Raw genomic sequence first — 21472 nt, 5'->3', positions numbered from 1 at the left:
CGGATTTGAGATCTGCCCTGCATGACGTCATGCACGGCAGAAGTTAAAATAAAAGTAACTCTTCCAGGCCCACCCCTTGTACTGCCCCTTTTGTGCAGCGCGTTTTTCACTTTGGCTGCTCAGCTGTTTAGGTGAAATAAACATGGCGAAGGTAGGAGCGAAGGTAGGAGCGAAGGTAGGAGCGAAGGTAGGAGCGAAGGTAGGAGCGAAGGTACGAGCGAAGGTACGGGCGAAGGTACGGGCGAAGGTACGAGCGAAGGTACGAGTGAAGGTACGAGCAAAGCACAGCTGTTGCTCTGTTGTTGACTGCACAAACGAGCACAGAAGTATTTTTTTAACTTCATCTCATGAGGTTTTGAAGACGCAGTGGATTCATTTTATTTTTGATGAAGATGCACCCACAACTAGTATTGTCATGATACCAAAATTGTGATTCGATACGATACCTGCCTAAAAAATTTCGATATCGATACTTAATTGATACCATCGCAAACTTAATACATCAGAAAACAAATAAAATAAACAGCTTAAAGAGAAGGCTGCCTCAAGTGAGGTTTCTGACATCTTTTGGCGTGTCTGTGGGGCTAAGGGAGATTTGTAAATTGTGCTAATATTTCAGAAAACACCAACACACACACACAAAGTTTTATAAATTACATGCAGAATCAATTCCTAGAGGGAACCTGAACTCATTTATTATTCTCAAGAATAATTCAAATAAATAGAAAACCAGAAAATAGTAATTGTTGTTAGGGATGGGTACCTTTCACATTTGAAAAGATACGGTACAGATGCCCGATACCTGGCAATGGGTCCCGGTACTCAACGGTACCACTTTTCAATACTTTTTTGTGTTCATGTGGTAAAAAATAATAATTTGTGATACCTTTTGGTTTTACAGGAATCTGTACCCGGTACTTTTGACAGAATTAGGTCAGTACCTATAAAAGTACCTAATTTGGTACCCATCACTAATTGTTGTACAGTAATGAGCAGGAAAAATAACCGTGCCTGCCAGACTTTAACAGCCATGTATTAATTTCATGCTGAGCACACTGTAGTTTAGCCTACACTGTGTGTGTTGATACATTGAAAAGCACCTTTCTAACATGAATACTCTAAAAAAAAAAGTGTACCTGTGTTATTTCAGCTCTTTCCCAAATGCAACACTGAAGTGTCTCCTATAGGTTTCTACCATTGTTAAAGTTAGAAAACTACTTGTCACTTGTCATTTAAACTGTCAACACCACACAGCTCTGTGACTCAGGGCTGCGTCTGCTCCACACAGCTCATGTGTTTACGACGCTGATTATTCGTCGTATCAACTACAAGTCGTGGTGAACTAGTTTTCTTGTCACCAAGTAACTGATGCTTGTTTGACTTTTGTGTTTGGGCACGTCGTTTGAATCCGTCACTCTCGCTCTTCAAGGAGGAGAGGGTGCTGAACGGTGAGGTGCTTCATCATGTCTGTAGTGTTTCCTCCGTGTGTGTGTCGGGGGTACTAAGCTTTACAGACGGGCATTGAAACGTGTATTAGCTTACGAAGCCGGTAAAACATGTTATCAGCCATTTTTTTTTTTTGCTTTATTTTGAATTCGGTGCAGCATTAATTTCAGTAGATATTTAAGATTTAGTCTTGTGATAGTGTATTAGTCTCTGATAGTCTTGTTTAGTCTTTTGATGAATATGCCTGTTAGTTGCTCGGAGCTGGCTGCGTGTATGGAGAACCGGAAGGATTGGAGACTCCCGTGAAAGCTCGTCTGAGGACGACTGAGAGAGAGTTGTCATATTTTAGTATATTTAGCCTTTAGCTCAGTTTCATATGTTATACATTTAATATTTCCTCCTGGTTGGAATGTTTTCTCTTTAACCCTTGAACACCTGAGCCTCAGGCTGTTTGCCTGAACTTTGACTGCATGCCCAAACATTATGAGGTTTCATCATTTCTAAAGCACAACTCCAAACAGGGAATTGATCAAATAGACAGAAATGCCTCATTGGCGCGGTCCAGAACTTGTTCTTTCATCAATCGCTCTAAGTTTGGTAACCCTGTAGTAAATTCCCCAGTTTTTACAGTAACAATGTGTCATTGTTTTCATTTGCAGGGTGTGTTTGTTGCTCTGTTGAGTAATGATCCTTTCAGCAGGGCTGTTTGATGGTGTTGTAACGAGAAAGCATAGAGGAAACTCTAAAATCTGACTATAATAGGAAATCCACTGTTTGATGGAGGCAGAGCAATGTTTCTCTGACAGGCTTACTGAGATAGAAATCAGCAGAGTCAACATTACATGTCTGGACCAGGACTGGTTAGTTCTGGGTCCTCTAGCAGGACACTGGCTGTCTGCAGTCAGACTGATGAGGTCTATGAACATCACTTCTTTAGTGTGAAAGCCTTTCCTTATTCCTGATTTGTAGCAACCACCTCTAGTTTCATTTTAAACCAACTGTTTGGACAATGACACTGTTAATATATTTATCCATTTATTTATTTATTTATTTATGGGGATATTTGCAGAAAAACCACTAGTCTGCCATTAACCTTTTAAGCCCTGGCCTCTTTTTTGGGGTCTCTGCTTAAAAAATGGCATACGAAATTTCAAAAGACTATATCTCTACATCTACATGGTCAGTTCGAGTCATTCTGAAGTCAGAATAAAGGGAACACTTGTGAGATTAGCTCAGAAGTGTCAGTACTGGTATTTATTTCACTGGCTCAGGGTAAAAACTCAGTATTTTTTATGTCTTTTGTTGCAGTGCAAACATAAATTAATTGAAAAATAAGGAGATTCAGATATGAAAGTATAAGGAAAGTAAAATAAAATGAAAAATAACAAGAAGAAAAGAAAAACAGCCTTGTTACACAGTGCAGGAAGTGCAGTGATGTAACCTGTTTATCTCAAAAACCGAAAGTTTTTTTCTTTAGAGATGTTCCAAAGCCACTGATGTGCTTGTCGAAGAAAAAGGGAAGAGGAAAGAAAGGAAGCAAGGAAAAAGAAGGGATAAGAGAAAGAAAGAAAGGAAGAAAGGAAGAAAGGGAGAAAGGGAAAAGGAAAAAAAAAGGAAAAGAAAGAAAGAAAAGAACAGAAAAATGTATGTGTATGCACACCAACACACATCATACACACACACCAACACACATCATACACACAGACAGCAGGTCCCTCCTTTTTTTTATTCAGTTCCAGTTTATTTTTGTTTTCTTTTATTTCTGTTTGTTTTGTTGGTAAAACCAGTCTGCCTGTATGCTACATGTCTAAGTCTTTGTCTCTTTGGTTTGTTTTCAGCTCATGTCTGAACGTGGGCTCACAGAGCCTGTGTGTGAACACTGTTACGGCGTACAGAGTGTTTCCCTGAGCAGAGCTTGCAGGTGGTGAAAGGTCTGGTGAAGATCTAGTGGCTTTCTTAGGACGGAAACCCTTTTGATCCATTTACAGACTGATTCAGGGACTTCTCCAACAGATGAATATGTAGAGGTTTGAAAATCTGCACATGTTCGGTCTGAACATCCAGCTTTGAAAGCAAAACACCCGCTCTTTAAAATGACTTTCAAAGATGTCCTGCTTGCAAATAGTGGCTTCTTCAGCAGAGCCAAACTTTACACTATGTTTGGTAGATTTGCATCAGGTTCATTTAACCTGATATATATATATCTATATATCACATACGTTATTATTATCCAAATTGTTGCTTTAATGATGTGCAATTTTACATTATCGAGTATGACTGTTGCAAAAAAAAATAAAAAAATAAAAACCAGACAGTGCATGGATGGCAAAGGAGAGGTGCTTGAAAGTCCTCAACCACTGAATGTTTGCCTCAGACGTCGATTAGTGGACAGGGTTCAGTTACCTGACTCAGGGGAAACCAAAACACGACATAGTCACACATGGAGAAAACGTTGAGGAGTCTCCTGTCTTAGTGGATGATTTAATAGCGAGACGTGCGTCCACGTCCCAGCCTGGAAATGATTTGGAGCGAGTGTTGCATCGTTTCAGAGAAGGCGTTGGGAAATGTTTCTGGTGGTGGTATTTCCAGCTCTCTGTCCGCTATACGAAGTGTGCTTGTCGGCCGACCAATCGATCAGTGTATGTCTATTCTTTAGCGAAATCAAACATGGGACAGTGTGTCACATCAGCATGAGAAACTCTTTGCTATGTCAGCAGGGCACAGATATTTTGAAGTAGAAGTTGAAACACTTCTATAGCCATTTGCAATAATCTGTATGATGGTTTCATCAATACTACTTTTTAATACTGCACCTACAAACTAAACATGCAACATATGGCTGCCCAGCTGAAGCTGCAAACTTAGAACTTAGAATGAAGAATAAATATCCTGGATGGAGCGAAAAGACCAAAAAGATGACAGAAGGTGGCTGAACTGATCATGTGGAACAACCGGGCCATTTCCTTGGAGGGGTTTGTTGTCTTCTGGATCCACAGGACATCCTGACATTTTAATAACAAATAGGGTGCTATGAAACAGGCAGAGATTCACCTCTTTAAGTTCAGGTAGTATCAGTTCATTCTCGCCTCGCTGGTGGACCTCACACCAGTGCTAATTTAACACAGCTTTGAGCGTGCTTTTTAATCAGTTATCTCAATGACCCAGTCTCATCAGCAAAACTAAACCAAAATACACAATAAAGGCAGACAGTGAGCAGATGAGTTAGTTTAACAGCCAGTAAATCTGTCAGTCAACCCAGCACGTGGTGGAGACCGACAGCAGCCAGTGCATGTGGCAGACTGCAACAAAAAACAAACATGTTTTTCAGGAAACATCAATCAGGAGCCAGACAGGAATGTTCCACAGACCCCACAGGATTGGTTCACATAATAATTACACAGCGCAAATGTGTCCTACTATGAGTTTTTAAAACATGACTGCAAAAAGAGTGACTCCACCTAAAGCCCCCAACCTTAACCCTATCCTAACCCAAGAGTGTGTGATGTTGCATCAGTTTTTCTTGAAAAAAGTTCCCGGTGACCTCTGAAAATTATTGCAAAAGAAAAGTTAAGCTCCATGCTCAGAGCGGAGGAAAATATCTTTAGCAGCCTTTTTCACCTCATATTTCACATTTACTGCCACTACAAAAACAGTTTTGGTTCCTTCATGTAATCACTCCAAAGGACTGATCAGGAGGACTTCAGAGCTGTCTTTCCTCTAAGCTTACCAGAACCTCTGCATCATTTACACATTATGTTTGTCTTTGAATGACAGCCAGCCCCTCAGGGCTCTAACTCTGACAGTGTTTAACCTGATGGAGTACCAGCCTCCTCGTTCACAGAGCTATAATGCTTGGTAAAAATAAAGAGGGCTTAAGGATCAGGTCCAAGACAAATACAGTTGTGCTAATACTTTGATTCTTCTTTTAGATAAATAGATTAAATCTAAAAAGTTTTAAATCTCCCCTAATGCATTTTCTTTTGCAAGCTGTGAATCATCCACCCCCATTAAAATGTGAAATATTCCTGAATAAAAAATTCTACTTTCAGGTGTATTCACACACCATGCCTACAATGCTGTGTCTAAAAACTATCTGGTTCCACACTGACATATGCCAGGATACACACACACACACACACACACACACACACACACACACACACACACACACACACACACACACACACACACACACACACACACTTTGTTCTTCCACACTTCACCGTTATAAAAAGAGGAAGGTGTGTGATGAAAGCTGCTGTCACTTCTGGTTTAACGCCTGACAAGAAGGACACCAAACCCAAGTGGAGAGACAGAGACAGAGTGCAGGCATACACAAGGGTAGAAAAAGCCACAAATGGTCTGTGGGAAATTCAAGTAGTGATACTTCACCATGAGTGGAAGATTTATGTATCCAAACAAAATCTCAACGCACAAAGACAGAAAAAGAAAACTTCAATTGTTGTGAAAGTGTCTTTGTGTTAGTTCACTGTGACTCAAGGAAGTGGAATGACTGAAGCAGAGCAAAGCTGCATTTAAAAAGACGTCAATGCACTTTAATCACACACATCTACTGGTGTAAGGTCCAGCAAGAATGAACTGATACCACTGGGGCTGCAACTAACGATTATTTTCATAATCGACTAATCGGGCGATTATTTAAATGATTAATCGATGAATCATATAATGACACATTTTTGCACTTTACTATGTAGTGTTTTACTATGTACGACTATGTAGTGTTTTGGTTTCCCCTGAGTCACGTGACTAAACCCTGTCCACTGATTGGCTTTTGAGGCAAACATTCAGTGAATAAGGACTTTCAAGCACCTCTCCTTTGCCATCCATGCACCGTCTGATAATGTAACATTTTGGATAATATCCTACACGATAGATATCGCCCACTCCTATTGAGTGACTGACTGGCCTATCTGACTGACTGGCTGTGCTTGTGTGCTTGAGCAGTAAAGTTTAGGCCGTGGAGTTTTTACACCAATGTCCTATTTAAGGATTTACCGATGCCGATGGGTGGTATTGGTTATAGGCGTATCAGTGCCTCTCAAAGCTGGATCAGTATCAGTGAGAAGAGATCCATGTTACCAATCCAGGCAAACAGCTCTCTGCCTTTTTGTATTTTTACCAGTGCTCTTTGCTACTTGATTTGAAATGTTACATTTGATGCACTTAATTTGATTTTGGCTGCATTACCAGTCTACAGGGAATAAAAGTTTACATTTGAGAAGAACATGTGTGCATTCTGAAGAATTATTTTGAAAAAAACATTAAAATATTTCATAGTTTAAATGTTAGCTTCAGTAATTCTCAGTTTTTACTTTTTACCTTTTTTTTGGTTTCTATTCTTTTTTATTGAGTAATAAAGAAACAAAATTCTCTCCATACATTTCATCCAAAAATGCTAAAACGCAGTGAAAAAAATCTGGGTTTATATAGAAATGCTGAGAGACTGAAAACGTTGTAGTAAGCATGCCAGACCTGTAGGTGGTGCTGTAGCTGTGTTGTCCAGAACAGTGGTACTGCTGTATGCACTTGTGCTAATTGGAGCGTGATGTCAGCATTTCCACTGAAAACACCAGCTTACTGTTTACAATGCAACAGTGTCGGCAGCGTTCAGAACAATTCCACTCTTCAGGCCGTTTTTAGAAGTTTGCTTTTTGGATCGGCTTAAACGCCACTTCTGTGTAAATGTGAGGCTAAAACGCAACAAATCTTTTACATTTTATCCTAAAACCATTGTTGCGTAAATGGCCCCTGGGTGGCTTTTAGTGACTTCTTGGACAGACAATAGTGTATTTCCTTACTGAGGAATTGGCATGTTGAAACTAGCACTGTTTCACTCAGCTTTAATGATGTTTGAAATGGGAAACAGCCTCATTCTTTCAGGTTCTTCGTGCCTATACATGACAGAATGATTGAAAATAATCTGTTTATAGTTTAATAACAATCTCTTAGGGTATATGACAATCTGGGGTGTTAAAAACAACAGCAACAACAATGTACACCAAACCAAACCAAAAACTGTCACCCCAAAATATGAACCAATATGAACTGAACTGTGTTTTTTGTGAACCGTTCCCTTCATAAACATGATACAAAAAAGATAACATGAACAAAATGATACATCAATAATTTTTGTGCATTTTGTTTAAAGGATCTATGAACATCTTGGTCTCAAAAAACAGAATGTTCTGGCTATTTTTTGATGGGTCAGGCTCTAGGTGTTAGGCAAACTCAGATTGCTGGGGTAAACCTTGTTCAATTGCATTCTGCTGCACAGAAGGAAACTGACATGAAAGATGGTCTCCAATGCTGATCATCAGGCCATTATAGAGTGCTCATCTGGCTCAGGGCCGATAGGTCAGATCAGGTTTGGAAACTACTGATGAAGATCTTAAAGCATGGCAGCTGTTTTTATAATTGACCTGGCAGGCTCATCGACAAATTCAGGTTGAATTTGATTGTGTTCGTGGATTACACTAAGAAAGTTCCACCTATCATAGAGGAAGGAGAAAAGAAACGAGTCAAATGAAGAAAGACAGAAATGGAATGAGGGGAGATAAAGGGAGTGTGTGATGAAGAAGTTGATGGAAGTGAGTGAAGTGTGTGTTATGGTGCAGTCTCTGCTCCAACAGGGCTCAGTCTGTGCTGTCCACATGGTGATTTGGCAAGTGTGTCTGAGAGGTCCAGAAAGACACATGAGGAGCGTGTGTGTGTGTGTGTGTGTGTGTGTGTGTGTGTGTGTGTGTGTGTGTGTGTGTGTGTGTGTGTGTGTGTGTGTGTGTGTGTGTGTGTGTGTGTGCGTGTGTGTGTGTGTGCGTGTGTGTGTAATGTTGATGTGAATCCACTCATATAAGGAGAGTCTCTGCTATCCTTGTGGAGTGTCCATCCATCCATCCATCCATCCATCCATCCATCCATCCATCCATCCATCCATCCATCTGTGAGGACTTTTTACAGTGACAGAGGGGACTGCGCTCTTTGGGCTGTTAAGGAAGAGCAAATTGTTTTTGGTGACAGTGATGTAGTTACAGTGCATATATTTCACCTGAAGCCAAAAATTACAGAGTGACTTTAGCGTCTTCAAGCTGGGTATGAAGAAATGTAATGTATAATTTAAGGAGTGTGTGATGGAGACTCTGGGTAGCTCCAACTAGTGGAGCAGTGTGTAGAAAATAGAATTTTAACAACATCAAGCATTCAGACCAGATTATCAGATTTTAGAATGAGCCCATCTGTCACTAAAGCATCACTAAGTGAAGGAGATGAAACTTGTGTTAGTGATCATTCATCATAAAATACTCCACACAAATTCTTTTTTGCTGAACAAAGATACACGCTTTTCTTCTTCTTCTTCTTCTTCTTCTTCTTCTTCTTCTTCTTCTTCTTCTTCTTCTTCTTCTTCTTTTTCTACAATAACCTCCTCCTCCTTCTTCTGCTTCTTCTTCTTCTTCTTCTTCTTCCTATTCTTCTTCAACAACAACAACAACAACCTCTGTCTTCTTCTTCTACTCTCTCTTCTGTCTGACTTCCAGGTAGATTTCAGGTAGGGCTGAACAATTTTGGAAAATAATCTAATTGCGATTTTTTTAGACCAATATTGCGATTGCGATTTAGCATACAATTTATTTATTTGTTTGTTTTTATTTATTTATTTGTTTATTTGTTTTTTGTTTTTTTTGTTTTTTTTTTTTTTTTTGGGGGGGGGGGGGGGGGGGTATCTTCTGCATTGTTCACTTAACACAAGTTTTAAGTGGTTTTATAGTATGACTAACCAACAAAAGATACTGTTAACATTTAAACAAGTCTTTTTGCATTTTGTTATTGCAAAAGAAAAAGGAACACTGTGAAATTTTACTGACCTCCAGTTGTCAGTAAAAGTAACAAACCGTACAGATTAAAGTGAACAAGGGGTATGGCTCTGCGATCTACTTGATTGATCACAGGGTTTTTTTTTGCCAGAAAAAAACAGTGTTTTGACTTTTGTTGGTTTTAAGGGAGAACAAGTACAAGTTACTTTATTCCCCCCAGGTCTGTGTACATGAAGCTTTTATTTTCGTAATTGCAGCCTTTGCGATTTGAAAATTGCATTCTATTATATTGCGATGACGGTTTAAAATCGATTAATTGTTCAGCCCTAATTTCAGGACAGGGGGGTCAGGCTCATTTTGAAAACCCTGTTTCGCTCTTTCTGTCCTCAAAGTCTGCCGCAGTGAACAGGACCCACAGTATTGTAAATATAAAAATCTCCATTCTAACTTAATAAAAAGAAAGTTTAGTTTTATGGAGGTTATTATTCACTTATTTTAACATACTTCATAGTTATAACATTTAGTCTTATTTCCACTGTTTCTTTTCAGACCAACTCTGACAAATTCTACAAACTGCTCCTTTAAGTGGTTCTGTTTATTCTGTTTCACACAAAATGGACATTATTTGACACTGTAAACTGAGTCATTTAGGTGTATCGAAAGCAAAACGTTTGATTCAAAAGTGCAGTGATGTTATTTTCCATCTCTGCTGCAGAAAGCGCAGGGAGGTGAGGCAACAGCTATGTGTGAAACAGGTAATCAGTGAGTGTCAGATGAAAAAAAAAAGTGTTGAATTTGAATGCTATCACATCTCAGTAAGTTCATTGCTGTTGATGGGCTGGCAAACATGTGAAGGTGTGAGTTTAGGCTGAAAAGCATCATTGCCCAGTTGTTGGAGCATGAGTAGGTGTAACCAGACTGTAACCAGACTGTAAACAGATTGGTTGCTCAGTAAAGTTTCAGCCTGAAAACTTCTTCACTCTGTCCCTTTTCCCCCTTTGAAGTAAACCTCTGTTGCAGCCCTAAAAACCCAGCTTAAACCCTAAGTTACCTTGTTAGCCCCAAATCCCCCTAAGACTAAATAAGCTGTAGCAGATGGGGCACAGGCTAAAAACATTTCAGGGCATAACACATGTGGTGACCCTCCAAATCCAGTGATGTGAGATGTCATGGATAAAGGAGATATTTTAAATAACTCGTTAACTAGCTTTTGGTGTCATGAGTCAACTGGTGATGAATGACTGTAAAGCATTGCTGCCAGTTCATCTACAGGTTATTATAGAAGAGGTCTTTGTCTTCGTTAGGTATGACCTGGGAAATTACACTGGCACCGTGCAGTGCAGGTTGGTATGACAGAGATCACAGACTGACTAAAACATCGAGTCACTGCCAGAAACTTCCTGACACAGGCAGGTCAGGGAATGCTTCATGTAAACCTTTCTGCAGTAATTAGTTCATTAAGTGACTGAACTAAAACTACAAGTAGTAAAGAATTATAAGGCAAGTTGCATTTTTGAGGATTAATTTTATTATAGAACAACAACCATGTTCTTAATGAACCCAAAAGACTCATTAATATCAAAGCTGAATATTTCTGGAAGTTGGAGTGGGGCTTTTTTAGTCATAGCTATTTTAGAAGGATATCTGTGTGTGCAGGTGACTATTACTGTGCATAATTATTAGGCAACCTAACAAAAAACAAATATATACCCATTTCAATTATTTATTTTCACCAGGGAAACCAATATAACAGCTCAACATTCACACTTATACATTTCTGACATTCAAAAACAAAACAAAAACGAGTCAATGACCAATACAGCCACCTTTCTTTGCACACTCAAAAGCCTGCCATCCATGGGTTCTTTCAGTGTTTTGATCTGTTCACGATCAACATTGCGTGCAGCAGCAACCACAGCCTCCCAGACACTGTTCAGAGAGGTGAACTGTTTTCCCTCCTTGTAAATCTCACATTTGATGAGGGACCACAGGTTCTCTATGGGGTTCAGATCAGGTGAACGAGGAGGCCATGTCATTAGTTTTTCTTGTTTTAGACCCTTTCTTGCCAGCCACGCTGTGGAGTACTTGGATGCGTGTGATGGAGCATTGTCCTGCATGAAAATCATGTTTTTCTTGAAGGATGGGGACTTCTTCCTGTACCACTGCTTGAAGAAGGTGTCTTCCAGAAACTGGCAGGAGGACTGGGAGTTGAGCTTGACTCCATCCTCAACTCGAAAAGGCCCTACAAGCTCATCTTTGGTGATACCAGCCCATACCAGTACCCCACCTCCACCTTGCTAGCGTCTGAGTCGGACTGGCGCTCTCTGCCCTTTACCGATCCAGCCACGGGCCCATCCATCTGACCCATCAAGACTCACTCTTATTTCATCAGTCCATAAAACCTTAGAAAAATCAGTCTTGAGATTTTTCTTGGCCCAGTCTTGACGTTTCAGCTTGTGTGTCTTGCTCAGTGGTGGTCGTTTTTCAGCCTTTCTTACCTTGGTCATGTCTCTGAGTATGTCACACCTTGTGCTTTTGGGCACTCCAGTGATGTTGCAGCTCTGAAATATGGCAAAACTGGTGGCAAAACTGGTGGCAAGTGGCACCTGGCAGCTGCACGCTTGACTTTTCTCAGTTCATGGGCAGTTATTTTGCGTTTTGGTTTTTCCACATGCTTCTTGCGACCCTGTTGACTATTTTGAATGAAACGCTTGAATGTTCGATGATCACGCTTCAGAAGCTTGGCAATTTTTAAGTGATACTACGGGATGGAACAAGTTGGGTCCTATCACAAGGTTTAGGGCAAAAATTACCCCTACAGCAGGGATTTTGTGCAGCAGAAGACCAGGGCGCACGCACCAAACACCCCCTCCCTGCTCCTCTGCAGGTTTCCTCTGCACTCAGACGGGACCATATTTTACTTGACCAAAAACACAAATAAACAGACTCCCACCGAAAAAATCTGATATGGGTCTGCATTCAGGCTTTATTTAGAGAATTTTCAGCGCGTTACTTTCACACAAAACACCGCTAAATAAGGCTCTAGTTCTCATTGTGTCGTAAAATGGCACTAACTCAGCTGCAGAGCCACAGCTGGCTCGAGGTGCTTGCTGCTTAGTATATCAGTCCGCGCACAGCGTGCCAGATATAAACAAACGCAGGTAGTCTGCCAGGACGAAGAGACACGATGAGAACTAGAACCTTATTTAGCGGTGTTTTTGAGTGAAAGTAACGCACTGAAAATTCTCTAAATAAAGCGTGAATGCAGACAGATATCAGACCTTGTTTGGTGGGAGTCCGTTTATTTGTGTTTTTGGTCAAGTAAAATATGGCCCCGTCTGAGTGCAGAGGAAACTGGCAGAGGAGCGCGGGGGGGGGGGGGGTGTTTGGTGTGAGCGCTCTGGGCTTCTGCTGCACAAAAACACTGCTGTAGGGGTAATTTCTGCCCTAAACCTTGTGATAGGACCCAACTTGTTCCATCCCGGAATATCACTTTAAGCATCCCTGCATCCCTCTGCAAGATATCTCACTTTTTTTGACTTTTCGGAGCCTGTCAAGTCCCTCTTCTGACCCTTTTTGCCAAAGGAAAGGAAGTTGCCTAATAATTATGCACACCTGATATGGGGTATTGATGTAATTAGACCACACCCCTTCTCATTACAGAGATGCACATTACTTGATATGCTTAATTGTTAGTCGGCTTTCAAGCCTATACAGCTTGGAGTAAGACAACATGCATAAAGAGGATGACGTGTTCAAAATACTCATTTGCCTAATAATTCCGCACTCCCTGTTTAACTGCTCTGTGCCATGAGAAACACAGAGCTGCAGTAAAAAGATCTCTTTGTTTGACAGTGTACAAGGCTCGCTCTACCAACCTTTATGAAAATCACAACTCCAAAACATATTCTGTATGGTATATGGTCAAAGTCTCTGTGACATCACTCCTCTTTTTCTGATACAGAGCTTTGAAGCCTATCCCTGACTGAGGCCTTTTTGGCAATGCTGACACATAATTTACTTGCTTGTATTTGCTGAATGCCTTTATGTGACAGGGAAAGAGGAAGTATGTAAATGTGTCAACGTACCTATCTGATGTGTGATGTATGACACGCTCATATGTGCAGACACAGGGTGCACGCTAACAGCTTTATGCTTGTATCATTTGTTGTTGATTTGTTTACTGATTTTGACATTGATCCTTTCTTCCCTCTCGTTTCAGAGACAAAGAGAAAGCGGATGATATAGACAGCAACCCACGGTCATCCACCAGAGAAGGTACAGGATGACACACGTATTAGAAAAAATCACCCTTAACCATTAGTCATGTTTACAAAGAGCAGACTCTGAGTTGCTGCTACGCCACATCAGCTCAAAAACAATGTTGAGATTTAGATGATTACAGAGAGGATTAGTCTGCACTTGTATTAAGCTCAAAACTTTCTGCTCTGGAAGCTGTCGAGCTGTTTGTCCTCAGAACTGTGAAACAGAACAGTCAGCTTGTCTCAAAAACGGGAAGGAAAAGAGTTTCTGAAACATTTACACCAGAGAAAGAGTGTAAGAAAAACCAGGTTTGTGTTAATAATGTCTGAAAGTGGAAGGAGCCAAATCCAGCATGCTTGTATATTGCATATCTTAATTTCCAGTGAGTGTAAGGTCTGTGGTTTTAAAGTAACATTGAAGGAGACAATAAATGTCGGTTACTCACACTGAAGTGCTTTTCATCAGAACAATTATCTTACTGCTGGCATCAGTGATTGTCATGCTATGATCATGTTAATGTGAGCTATTAAAAATAAAGCCTTATAGGGTAGAAGCGGCCTGATTTGAAACTGTGGGTCCTCTAGGGTCAGCTCTAGTCCTGCTGCTGGATTAAGGTTAACAACACACCTCCTGTGCTAAGAAAAGAAGTCACACCTGATCATTCTAAAAGGTGGTAACACTTAAGGTCATCAAAGACAGATGTCAGCCTGTGAAGTTAAAGGGAGTACATTTTTAAAGAAATGAGAGGAACACTTCGAAAACACACAAGATCCAAATAAGAAGGAAACTAACCCTGGTTATCTTTCCTGGGCTCCTTTTGTAGGGATCTCCTCATCCTGTTTCTCCTTGCACAAAGGAACATATAGTGACCCTGCTAAGCGCAATATTGGTGCTGATAATCTCATTTTCAAGTGTGGGTTAGGATTAGGCATATATCTAGAAGGAAGACTTTTTCAAGAACACTCAGAAACTCCTGACAGACCCTTTAAATGTGAACAAAGAGTCAGTGAACACATTATAGAGGGTCATATTAATCAGTAATAACACATTAATAACTGTGTTTGTACATGATGTATAAATGAGTATTTATGTTTGAACAATGCTTTAAGTACTAACACTTAACTAAAAGGGGTGTAACGATCCATCGATATACATCGATACATCGATTGGTTAAGCAATGATCCAATCACATCGATGGAAAGTGTAAACATTGATCAACATCGTGGTCTTTAATGTACGCCTATGCTTTGAAATCCGGACCAGACACGCATGTCCGTTTCCGGCCAACCGCAAGTCGTTCTGAAGTTTCCTCTCAAGCCTCACGCACTCAGCGTATGAGACGCACATCTGAACCTTTTCACCCTCTGACACGCCACGCCTGATATTCCTCCTGCTGTAAAATGTACTGTTTAGTGCCCACCGAGTCACACCGCTGTAGGCGAACGTGTAGCAAGACGCTGTTAGCATCACAGAGCTAAAAGGGAGCCAGACATATCGGCCAATCACAAAATAGCTCTCCTGTATCCGGGTAAGATGCGGTCGACCTGACTGCAGAGGATGCATGCTGCACACATGACAGGAGTGCATCATCACACGACTGCAGTGAGTTATCTCATGATTTGATTTTGTAGCCACTGATTCATGAAATTTCATAAAGTTAAAAAGTAAAACGGCGAGAGCTCAGTAGCCACGTTTACATGAGGAGTTTTTCGTCTTTCTGAATGGAATCTTTCTGAATGACTTTCCCGATAACAATAGTATACGTGGAAAGGAATATTCCAATTTCTGGTCTATATGCGCCGCTATAATCAAACAGAATAGTCAATGGGGCATGCACAGAAAAATGTAAACCTCACGTGATTTATCAAAAATGGAGAACAGTTTTTTTTTTTAATCACGGTGTTGCAATACTCCGTATTGTGACTGTCTGTCCAGTCTTGAAATTATGTTCATTTTTTCAAAGTTTGGACCAAAAACAAACTTTACTCCAGTGCTGACTGCTCGCCGCCATTTTTAGAATTGAGGAACGTCTCTAGTTGCGTCTTACGTCATATCTGAGCATGCGCTGACAACTTTCCATCTGAGTGGATACATGATACCTCAATCGGTTTGAGGAAAGGAATATTCCACCCCTGTGAAACTGATTAAATGTCCATTCAGATTGGCACTTTTCTTTTGGAATGAGGTGTTTATAAAGGTTCAATTCTTTCCATTTGAGCAAATAAACCGAATGCAAGCGGAATATTTGGGTCCACGTATACGTGGCTAGTGTCATTCCTCCTCCACATCCACTATTACACAGTGAAACAGAGTCTGAGCACACTGACATACAAACTGTGGTTATCAGGCTTCACAGTAAAAAAAAACTACTATGTTAAGTTAGTTAAGTTGATAGTTCTAATTTTGAACAATAGAAATGTTTGGGTTTAATTAAAATCAAAGCTTCACATTTTTGGTTTGATAGAAAATGGTCAAATGTTGGAGGTCAATAATAAAGTTTATGTAATCAGTCATTTTTTAATTATAGTGTTGCATCATTACTTGATATGATAAACAAACATTACAGTATAACAGTCAGACCCATAAGGGAATTGTGGGGGCAAACAAGCACCTTACCTGAATTTAACCAGTTTTATTTTTAAAACATAATGAGATCATACAGATGGCTATAAACCTCTACTTCATACCCAAAGGTCAGCACATCGTTCCACATTTCAGTAATAAACTATCAAAATAGTTTTGTATTTCTTTCTTGCCTGTGGTGAAATGTTGCTGATTGTGTTCAGTGAGGACACAATATTGTCTTAAATTGATCGAAGGCCCCTGAATCAAATCGTGTCGTATGGTATCGTGACAAACTTTGTGATGAAGTTAATATAAGGGCTTACCAAGTTTTTCTGTTACCTCTAGTTTTGCAATCTTAAACAGATAATACATACAGAGTAAGGGTGGAAGAAAAAAAACATATCCTATGTTGTAGTACAGTTTTTTATTCAAAAATCGGTTTTATTTTATTTTCCCATTTTTTTTCATTGTAGTCTGTAGAAATCATCACCATCGTTCAACTTTTTCACATGGTCCGGTGTTGAAAAACCAAAGTAAAAATCACAAATACTGGAAATATAGAAGACTTGCAATTGAAATCAAATCAGCACCCCAAAAATTGTAAAAGAATCAAATCAGGACAAACGGATATCGCCACAGTCCTGATACAGAGAGTAGAAAACCAATTTTTCCAAACTCAACCTGACTGTTGGTTAGAGGTTACACCCACTCCACAGGACATAGAACAGAAAATAGAAAATACTTTATCTATCCTCGAGGGGAAATGCAGGAGTCACAGCAGCATTTAGAAAAAAAAAAGTAAGAAAGTGTATAGAAAGTGCAAAAAGGTCCATAAGAAAATAGATGACGACAGCCCGTCCAACACTCTCCAGCCCAGCCAGTCTCCACCTCCACAGGGTCCAGGACTGAGCCTCCCCAGCAGTCTGTTCAGTCTCTGTCTCCTGGATCCTGGATCCTGTCTGCTCACAGCAGGCGAAGCTCCTCCAATGTGGTTCCGGCGTCCGATGTCAGCTCCGTCAGCCACGTCTGTGAACAGCACGATGCCACTCTGCCCTCCGGCAGCCCCTCTGCTGCTGGGCTAGCACGGCTAGCTCGTCTATTCCACCGGAGTTAGATCCCACGTTCCCAACAACGATGGATGGAAGAACAGGTCCACGTCGTCACCTCCCAGCTCACACCGAGAACCAGCACGTCGTCCTCACCTCCTCCTCCTCACCTTGAGGGAAATCATCAAGCCCTACACTAGTTAGCATTGACATGCTACAGGCTGCTAACAGCTAATTTCACATGTAAACAATGCAGCCATGGTTACATGTAGGATCTCCAGACAAACACAGGAGAAAAGTAGTAAAAATATCCCTGAAGACACAAAAAGTTTGGTGTCCATGACCAACAATGAACCATACTAAGTGATGATCCACTCCAAATACAAAGATGACGAAAAAGAGACAAAAAAATTACGAGCTGCTGCAACAGGCAGCTACTTGGGCAGCGCCTAGCACATGAGCACACATGAGTGTGTCTGAGGTGTGACTGTTTGACCCAGTGATCAAACTGTTGTATTTGAGGTCATAACACTGTGTGAGTGTGTTTTTAACTCCTGCTGTGTGTTCACCTCTCTCAGCTTCCCTGGGTTCTGCACTGTAATGCAGTGAAACTCACACACCTCACACTAGTGTTACACTGTGGTGAGCTCAATATGAAAGTACAAAGGTGTAATAAGCTGTACTGCAGTGCTGTCACAGCCTGCAGTATGAAGAGGACATCTGACCAGCTGCAAAGATAAGTTAGAGAAATTAGAACTGAGCAGACAAGAAGTGTCTCAGTGTGCTTCCTCCCTCTCTGTCTGAAAGAGTGCTGCAGGAAAAGTGTTGTATAACTCAGACCACCGTTTGTGAGATGCTGTGGGTGCTGTAGTTCCATTTCCATCATTAACACCATAAATAATATACATTAAAGAGGAAAAGAGTGCTCCATGTTTATTCAGCCTGTGTTATGATCACAGGCTCATTCATGAAGAAAGAAAGATTAGATACTACAGCTGGAAATAACAACCATCCCACCTGACCCTGGTTTCAACTAATGAGGTCAATCAAGGATTTAAAATTAGGTCATGTTTCTATGAAGAGCATCATCATCATCATGGCCTTTACCCTTCACTTTCAAGAAGAAGTGTGATTTCATGCCTTTAATCTAAAGACAGCATGAACTCAAACTGTTGAATAATGAGGTGAAAACGTTCCCAGTAAAGTCAAACCCATACTGGATGTTAAATCATTGACTGGTTATCACACAGACCAGTGAATGAGTGTTACTGTGGAGTTTGATCAGTTCGGTACCATGTTACAGACTTCAGACCTGGCTGCACAGTGAAAATCATTTTTTCACAGCTAATATTCACACACTTGATGATAAACATGTATGACACAGTCACACCTGTGGTTTGTCTGACTGCTGCGTTGTGATTTGGTGAGCAGGCTACAGGTGTGTAAACAGGAACGGTTGGGTTTTTAAGGGAACTAATAGCTCTCTGTACTGATTTTAGTGACATGAAAACACTTGAAACAGGATTCAGTGTGAGTCTGTGCTAGAGGCTGTTCAGACCAGTGTTAGAGTAGTTACAAAAAAACACAAGGAAAGATGCCTATGATTGAACCTGTGATCTTCATATCTTCTAAACTGCCAAGTTAGAAAAACCCTGTACAGTACACGTGCTGATAGAGAAATTAGAGATATAGACAGGAGATGTTTTTGTACCAGGCTGTAAATATGTTTATTTATGCTGTGAAAATGGCTTTTTTTTGGCTTGGTGTGTGCGAGACTTCCAGTACTTCCAGAGCCAGCTTCAGTCGGACACTGGAGACGCAGAAGGTTTTAACCCTTCAGCATTGTCTTATATTTTGGACTGGAGGTTACTGTTTGGGTCAGTCCTACATGTTTAATCCACTAATTGGATGATATCACCTGCTCTTGGTTGGATGTGGATCAGAAGCCACACTGTAAATGTGTTTCTCTAAGTTAGGGAAGGGCTGCAAGTAGGGGTGCACCTATCACAATTTTTTGGCCGATCACTGATCACTGATCTTTAAAAAGCCTGACCTGCCAATACCGATTTTTATTTTTTATTTTCCAATCTTATTCTATTGAAAATTATTGAGCAATGCCTGTGAAACAACCAAATATTTATGTTTTAACTTAAATGACCAATAAAGTGTCCTGAGTTTTAGGTCTCAGAGCAAAAAGCAACAATGGCTGGCTGTCAGACCTTCCCGGAGGTATATAAGATCAGTTTCACATGTATGGATGGGCCGATCACTGATCACTGATCACCAATCACCAAAAATGTCTATCTGCAAGCATAAAAACTTTAGGACATAGTTGCTGCTCCCCATTCAGTGATTATGGCTGTTTACCAAACCGCCTGCTACACTAGCAGTGCCTGCTGTTTTGGCCAAAATTTAGTATGTAGTAGTCAATATGCAAAAACTTGCAAAATCTGCAGTATGACAAAAATATCTGGATGTCCTACTGATCCAGGAAAAATTCTCAGTAAGCAACAGTCTATGTGGCATACTGTTTCCCACAATGCACGGTGCTGACGCTGTTGGTCTATGTGGGTGGCAGGTTAAGGTGAATTACCACCATCTACCTGAATGAGTCTGCATTTCAACTACAACTCAACAACATTAACTTTAGACGGTTCGGGGATAGAAGTGAAGTGCTGGGAAAGAAACACCTGTTAATCTTATTCTACAAATTCATTAAAGCCCACATAAACCAATCCTTTTTTTAAAACCACATGTGGATTTGATGGAAGTAGTTTTTCCATCAGCTGTAAAAATAAAAATCCCGTCCAGATTTATTCTCAGTGAATGATATAGATCAGATATGAGGATTCTACCATGCAAAGTACATTTGCATTGCAAAGTTTGCACTTGACCTCATGTTTGAGTATTTTTGTTGAAGTTCCTCACTGGACTCTTTTTCTTATCAAAGTCTAAATCTCACAGTGCAGCATTTGTTTAGCAGAGAGCAGGTACTGATGCTGTCCCATGTTCTGATGAGATCGTTTCATTCCTTTTGTTTGTGTGTGTGTGTGTGTGTGTGTGTGTGTGTGTGTGTGTGTGTGTGTGTGTGTGTGTGTGTGTGTGTGTGTGTGTGTGTGTGTGTGTGTGTGTGTGTGTGTGTGTGTGTGTGTGTGTGTGTGTGTGTGTGTGTGTTTTTGTTGTTATTCAGTGGAGAAAAGACAACAGCTTAGAAATGCCCTACAACCACCTTCAGGACTTATATCTAGGGATGGGTACCAAATTAGGTACTTTCATAGGTACCGACCAAATTCTGTCAAAAGTACCGAGTATCGGCTCAGGTAAAACCAAAAGGTACCATGTTTAGGTACTTAAACACATCCTTGTGACTGTGAGGGAATAGAAGAGTAGGCAATTTTCCACACTGGGCATGAACACACCATTGCAAGGTTATATATCGAAAAATAAATATGTTAAATTAAATTCTTTTTATATTTCATTAGTGAACAAATTGATATCCTCTACCACATTAACACAAGAAAGTACCGAAAATTAGTACCGTTGAGTACCGGTACTGATTGCCAGGTACCGGGCTTTGGTACCGTATCGTGTCAGGTGTGAAAGGTACCCATCCCCACTTATATCACATTACAACCAGGGGCTAAAACATTTAAAGAGAAATTTCTAAGATGAGATAATAGTCATATGAACAACACAAACTTCATTTTTAAATGAAATAAGTTGTGGAATATTCTAGAAATCATCCCTTTTGCAAATCAGTGCTGTCTGTGTATAGCAGCTGAAGCAAAGCAGGAAGCAGAGCAGCTTTATTTTGGTTGACATCATCACGGCCGCAGACACGCCCTTGTGGTGCAAAGTACTTGAGAGGCTAGATTTATTAATAAACTCTCACACATTTCAGATGAGTCAGAGCCATAAATCTGCCTCTTTGATGAAGCTGCTGAACGCATTCCTGGTGTTGTAATCGGGTGTATTTATGTTGGACTCTCATTGTCCCGTCACTCTTTTGGTGGAGGAAGTTTCTGAAGCATCCTGGGAAAGTGGTCCGTCTCACCTGAAACCAGTTAGTCCACCCTCTGATAAAGACTTGTAGCTGTTGGTCAGGTTTGGTCTAAAGGGCGAGACTACTGCAGCTCATGTGCTAACTGGAAACCAGTCTCTTCAGCCTTGAGTCCTGTTATTATATCAAAGCAGCAGTGCCGCCTTCTGTTCAACCAGTGTACATGAAGCACATTTAACCATGACTGCATGCCTTTATTAACAATCACCATCAGGCTGATGCTCCGTACTCTGTCCTCTACATGTGTAAATGTACATATATAAGTG

The 21472-nt window shown here is 40.5% G+C and overlaps 1 protein-coding gene across 3 annotated transcripts in view; it reads left to right on the top strand.

Moving 5' to 3' along the window:
* Nucleotides 1–21472, top strand: part of fam49a (family with sequence similarity 49 member A) — a 70846-nt gene that overhangs the window by 28294 nt on the left and 21080 nt on the right. For all 3 annotated transcript variants that reach the window (XM_074684896.1, XM_074684897.1, XM_074684895.1), the window contains exon 2: nt 13495–13550. The gene's annotated coding sequence lies outside the window, so the exon portion shown is untranslated. The remainder of the gene's footprint in view (nt 1–13494; nt 13551–21472) is intronic.

The sequence above is a fragment of the Halichoeres trimaculatus genome, unplaced genomic scaffold (assembly GCF_033239565.1).
Source record: "Halichoeres trimaculatus isolate MK-OKI-2021-1 unplaced genomic scaffold, fHalTri1.1 fHalTri1_scaffold_13, whole genome shotgun sequence".
NCBI classification, from domain to species: domain Eukaryota; kingdom Metazoa; phylum Chordata; class Actinopteri; order Labriformes; family Labridae; genus Halichoeres; species Halichoeres trimaculatus.
The sequence above is the reverse complement of the archived record's forward strand: the minus strand, read 5'-3'. Positions and strand labels throughout refer to the sequence as shown.